Below are 6,758 nucleotides of genomic sequence, written 5' to 3' on the forward strand. Positions count from 1 at the left end.
CACATTTTTCACAACGCTGAGGCCATAATTCCATGGCAGCGGCGAAGGCTTCTTTAGGAGTCTGTTTTGACCACTGGAAAATCGCTGAGGCAATAGCAGCACGGCTGGTGAATGTGCGCCCACGGAGAGTGTCTTTCATTGTTGGAAAAAGCCAAAAGTCACTAGGAGCCAGGTCAGGTGAGTAGGGAGCATCTGTGTGCTTCCATTGAGCTGACTGGCGCTTTGGTTCTGGATTGAAAAATGGCATCCACGTCTCATCCATTGTCACAACCGACGAAAAGAAAGTCCCATTCGTGCTGTCATTGCACGTCAACATTGCTTGGCAACATGCCACACGGGCAGCCGTGTGGTCGTCCGTCAGCATTCGTGGCACCCACCTGGATGACACTTTTCGCATTTTCAGGTTGTCATGCAGGATTGTGTGCACAGAACCCACAGAAATGCCAACTCTGGAGGCGATCTGTTCAACAGTCATTCGGCGATCCCCCAAAACAATTCTCTCCACTTTCTCGATCGTGTCGTCAGACCGGCTTGTGCGAGCCCAAGGTTGTTTCGGTTTGTTGTCCCACGATGTTCTGCCTTCATTAAACTGCCGCACCCACGAACGCACTTTCGACACATCCATAACTCCGTCACCACATGTCTCCTTCAACTGTCGATGAATTTCAATTGGTTTCACACCACGCAAATTCGGAAAACGAATGATTGCAAGCTGTTCAAGTAAGGAAAACGTCGCCATTTTAAGTACTTAAAACAGTTCTCATTCTCGCCGCTGGCGGTAAAATTCCGTCTGCCGTACGGTGCAGCCATCTCTGGGACATATTGACAATGAACGCGGCCTCATTTTAAAACAATGCGCATGTTTCTATCTCTTTCCAGTCCGGAGAAAAAAAATCGGAGGCCTTAGAACTTGAATGCACGTCGTACATCATCCAGGGAAGAAATCCAAGCACATGTTGCACCTCCTTTGTCATCATGGACTCCTGGGAACACTCTGGTTGCTGCAGGTTTACAACCATGTGTGCCTCTGTCTAAGCTACCACTGACAGCACGACACCACCCGCCAAGCACGGCTACCCTGGTGTCATGAAAGTGTAGACCGGAGAGTGGAAAGGTGCCCTGTTGTCCCCAGTGATGAGAGTGAGTTCTGTCTGTATGCGAGTGATGGAAGTAAATGTGTATAGTGTAGACCTGGTGAGGTGCCTATTCCAGAGGGCATTCACCCACGACACACAGGTCTCATCCGAGGCTTCGTGGTTTGGATGCACATTTGCTACAGGTCATGGTGACATTTGATATTACTGCAGGGTAAAGTAACCACTGCCCGTTACATGCACAGGTTGTTATCTCCGTGCTGCTCTCATTTCTTCAACAGGAAGCTGATGTGCTTTTACAGCACGACCGTGTACGTCCACACTCGGTAGCTTCAACACAACGTGCTCTTCGAGACGTGCAATAATTGTCCTGCCAGACAGATCATCAGATCTCTACCCAACTGAATACGTTTGGGACACGATGAAGTGGGAACTGTAAGAACCAACGCCGAATTACAACAAAAGGTGCAAGATACTTGGGACAACCCGTCGCAGCATGCCATTCGGCATCTTTATGATCGTTCGCATGCGAGAATCAATTCCTGTGTTGCTGCAGGGAGGGTTGCACTGTTTGGATAACTTTTACTGTGACTCGTGTAATGCACTTGGTCAAATTTCTGATCATATAATCCTACAATGGTGAACTACCTGTCACCTCATCTGTCAATAAAATGACATGTCAATAATAGTGTTGCATCTTTTGTCGCCAGTGTATGTTTATATTGGCTGTGAAATGGTCATAACATATATTTTTGGTTATAAGACCTACAGTTTTTGGATGGTTGAACGTTTTGACAATGCCAGGTACTCGTCTTGGCGAAATTTCAGAAAAATCGAAGAACAGGACACAGAGGCCAACAGACAATACGTCAACAAGTCAGCACGAGTGCCACAACAATTTTGTAAACATTAAAAATACAAATTCTTCTCGCTACATGGACAAAATATTAAAGATACCTTACTAAGCATAATTTTTTATTATTTTTTGAGTCATCAGTCATCTTATTGGTTTGATGCGGTCTGCCACGAATTCCTCTACATCTCAGCGTAGCACTTAGAACCCATGTCCTCAATCATTTCTTGGATGTATTCCAATCTCTCTTTACAACTTTTACCTTCTAGAGCTCTCTCTCGTACCATGAATCTTATTCCCCGATGTCTTAACATATGTCCTACCATCCCGTCCCTTTCTCTTGTCAGTGTTTTCCATGTATTCCTTTCCTCACCAATTCTCCGGAGAAACTTCTCATTCCTTACCTTATCAGTCCATCTAATTTTCAACATTCTTCTGTAGCACCGCATCTCAAATGCTTCGATTCTCTTCTGTTCCGGTTTTCCCACAGTACATGTTTCACTATCATACAATGCCGTGATTATTCTCAGAAATTTCTTCCTCAAATTAAGGCCTATCTTTCATACTAGTACGGCAACGGCCTTGCTGCAGTGGATACACCGGTTCCCGTCAGATCACCGAAGTTAAGCGCTGTCGGGCGCGGTCTGCACTTGGATTGGTGACCATCCGGGCTGCCCTGCGCTGTTGCCATTTTTCGGGGTGCACTCAGCCTCTTCTCAGCGGCTTCGGTGAAAAAGAACCATCATAACGACCGGGAGAGTGGTGTGCTGACCACACGCCCCTCCTATCCGAATCCTCAGCTGAGGATGACACGGCGGTTGGATGGTCCGGATGGGCCACTTGTGGCTTGAAGACGGAGTGCTTTTTCATACTTGTGGACTTCTAATGGCCAGGAATTCCCTTTTTGCCAGTGCTAGTCTGCCTTTTATGTCCTCCTTGCTCCGTCCGTCATGGATTATTTTGCGGCTGACATAGTAGAATTTCTTAACTTCATCTACTTCATGATCACCAATCCTGGTGTTAAGTTTCTCGCTGTTTCCATTTATGCTACTTATCATCTTTCTTCGATTTATCCTGTCAGTATTCTAAAATCATTAGACTGTTCAAGAGATCCTGTAATTCTTCTTCACTTTCACTGGGAACTGCAATGGCACAGCGAATCTTATCATTGATATCCTTTCAGCCTGAATTTTAATTCCACTTTTGAACCTTTCTTTTATTTCCGTCATAACTTCTTCGATGCATAGATTGAACAGTAGGGCAGAAAAATAACATCCCTGTCTTACACCCATTTTAATCAGAGCACTTCGTTCGTGGTCTTCCACGCTTCCACTTGGGTCTTGTACATATTGCATATTCCTTGCCTTTCCCTATGCCTTACACCTATGTTTCTCAGAATTTCGTGTAATATCTTGCACCATTTGATATTATCGAACCCTTCTTCCATGTTGACAAATCTTATGAACATATCTTGATTTTTCTGTAGTCTTGTTTCCATTAGCAACGTTAACGTCAGAATTGCCTCTGTGGTACCTTTAACTTTCTCAAAGCCAAACTGATCATTATCTAACAGAACCCCAATTCTCTTTTCCATTCTTCTATATATTGTTGTCAGCAACTTGCAAGCATGAGCTGTTAAGAAAATTGTGCGATAATTCTCGCACCTGTCGGCTCTTGCAATCTTCTGAATTATGTGGACGATGCTTTTCCGAGAGTCACATTCTACACACCAACGTGATTAGTCGTTTAGTTGCCACTTCTACCAATGATTTCCAAAATTTGACGGAATGTTATCCATCCCTTCCCCCTTCTTCGATCCTAAGTCTTCCAAAGCTGTTTTAAATTCTGATTCTTATACTGGATCCTCTATCTCTTCTGTATCAACACCTGTTTCTTATTCTGTCAAGCCATCAGACATGTCTTCCTCCTCACAGAGGCCGTCAGTCTATCTTTACCCTCTATCCGCTCTTTCCTCTACATATAATAGTGGAATTATCATCGCACTCTTAATGTTTCCACTCATTGTTTTAATTACACCGCAGGTTATTTTGACTTTTCTATATGCTGAGTTGGTTCATCCGAGAATCATTCTTTTTCAATTTCTTCACATTTTTCATGCTGCCATTTCACCTTAGCTTCACTGAACTTCCTATTTATTTCATTCCTAAATGACTTGTATTTATTATTCCTGATTTTCTCTGATCATTTTTGTACTTCCTTCTTTCATCGATCAGCTGAAGTACTTCCACTGTTACCCATGGTTTATTCGCTGTTACCTTCTTTATATCTATGTTTTTCCTTCCAGTTTCTGTGATTGCCCTTTTGGGAGATGTTCATTCCTCTTCAACTGTTCTGCCTGCTGAGCTATTCCTTACCGCTGTTTCTATAGCCTCAGAGAACTTCAAGAGTATATCCTCATCCCTTAGTACTTCTATACCGCACTTCTTTGTGCATTGTTTCTTCCTGACTAGTTTGCTAAACTTCAGACCACTCTTCATCACTACTAAATTGTGATGTCAGTCTACATCTGCTCTTGGGTATACCATATAATCCAATATCTGATTTCGGAATCTCTGTCTGACCATGATCTAATGTAATTGAAACCTTCCCGTATCTCCCGGCCCCTGTATCATTATACATCCCACCGATGACGCCTTAAAGAGAAAAAAGGCGAAGCGCACCTGGGAGAATAAAATACAGTTCAGCAAGAGAAGGCGTTTTTTATTTACAAAACAGATACTTGAACAGACTATTCGTTGTTACTAGCTGAAATTTATTGCAAAACTCAGTTAGTTTTTCCCCTTTTTCATTCCTACTACCAAGCACGTATTTTCCCGTAACCCTTTCTGCCACACTTTCACCTACAACCTCATTCTATTCTCCCTTTACGTACCGAGGTACACATTCAATATCCTCTGTCTCTTTACCTCCAGCTTGAGACGTCGTCATACGTATCCGAATTTTCGTTGTCGGTGATGGTTTGCTGTCGATTCCGATGAGAATAACCCTATCACTAAACTGATTAGAGTAACTCGCTCTCTGCGCACCTTCCTATTAATAAAGAATCCTACTCCCGTTAAATCATTTTCTGCTGATGTTGATATTCACTATACTCGTCTGACCAGAAATTCTTGTATTCTTCCCATTTCACTTCACTGACACCCTCTATATCCAGATTGAGCCTCTGCATTATACTTTTCAGATTTTCTAGCTTCCCTACCACGTTCAAATTTCTAACATTCCACACTCAGATTTGTAGAACATTATCCTTTCGTTGATTATTGTACCTTTTTCTGAAGGTCACCTCCCCCTTGGCAGTTCACTTCCGTAGATCAGAATGGGGGACTAGGGGACTAGTCCGGAATCTTTTGCCAGCGGAGAGATCATCGCGACACTCTTCAGTTACAGTCCACATGTCCAGGGGCACGCATTACGTGTCTTTAATACAGTGGTTTCCATTGCCTTCTGCATCCTCGTGCTGTTGACCACTGCTAGCTGTTCCGCTTTTAAGGGCAGTTTCCCACTCCAAGGGCAAGAGAGTGCCCTAAAATCTCACCACCCCTCTGCCCTCTTTGACAAGACCGTTGGCTCAATGAAACTTACTTCTTATGCTGAAAGTCTTCGGCCGCCATTGCTGCTGATTTTTACTCGAAATTCACCCGGTGAGCGTTGAGCGTGCCGAATTTCTGACGTTGGAAAAAGCACGTTCAGGAGTCTCTCCGAAAGTGCATTCAAATATCTCTCAAGACAGATATTCTGAACGTACATTTGAACGTTGACCAGTGAGATGGAAGAACGCACCTAAGTCATATGCACGACATCTCTCTGCAGTACAGATTCGCGAGACGCCATATTGGCTTTGAGCTGAAGCCCATGTACATATGGAGTTTCTAATCATCAGAAAATTGAATACTCTGTGGAAAACCCGTCATCAGTTGTATGATTTGGGTTAATAAAATGACGGGAAATGTCCTATTGATGGTTAAAGAACTATTGTAACTTGTGTATTATGAAAGTGTGCCGTTTCAAGGGAATGGCACAGTGAGGAGCCATAAGATATACAATGTTCTTGATACAGTTTGTTATAATTAAATTTCAGTTAATAACATGTCTACCACTAATGCTTCCAGTATGCGGTAAGATGCAAAGTATGGTTACTCAACAATCGCGGTCGGTATAACGCTATGAGTAGCCTCTCAGCCTGGTAAGGACGTAGCTGATGTGATGCTGGTTCACGTCTCACTACATCCAAGTATATTATACTAGCTCTCGCGTTCTCCATTAGGTTCTAATACTTTATTCTTAGTTTAATAAAATATATTCTATAATATTCGATGTTACGTAAATATAAGTGCACTCTTTGCGAGGAATGAATTTGTTCAATTGACTTAATCTACAAGACAGCTTGCAGTACTTGTAGTAACATATTTTGCACTTTCTGGTTTCAAGTTTCTTATTTCATATGTTGTAAAGATCCTGCCACTGAAAAGAAACAGTGATCAAATAAGAATTTGTATCGCACTATTTTTTTCTTTATTGTTATTTTTAAACCCGTACAACAAGAAGGCAGCATGTTACGCTGCTCTTCAGCCATAGAATAGACAAAGAAACAACAGAAAGAATACACATAAGTTACATAACGGTGGGTAATAAAACAGTAGACACATAAATAAAAACACGGAGCCGTTTGCACTCGACGATAATCCACACTACAAACTGTGGACACGATGCACAAACACTGAAGATGTCGATGGCACAGGTGAACGATGGAGTGCGACGGTGAACACTGAACACTAAACACGACGGTACGC

At 42.8% G+C, this 6,758-nt stretch overlaps 1 pseudogene; it reads left to right on the plus strand.

The window, feature by feature from the left end:
* The first annotated feature begins 2,519 nt into the window (after positions 1-2,519).
* Positions 2,520-2,637, plus strand: LOC124799642 (annotated as a pseudogene).
* The last annotated feature ends 4,121 nt before the right edge of the window (positions 2,638-6,758 follow it).

The sequence above is a fragment of the Schistocerca piceifrons genome, chromosome 5, assembly GCF_021461385.2.
Source record: "Schistocerca piceifrons isolate TAMUIC-IGC-003096 chromosome 5, iqSchPice1.1, whole genome shotgun sequence".
Lineage (NCBI taxonomy): Eukaryota > Metazoa > Arthropoda > Insecta > Orthoptera > Acrididae > Schistocerca > Schistocerca piceifrons.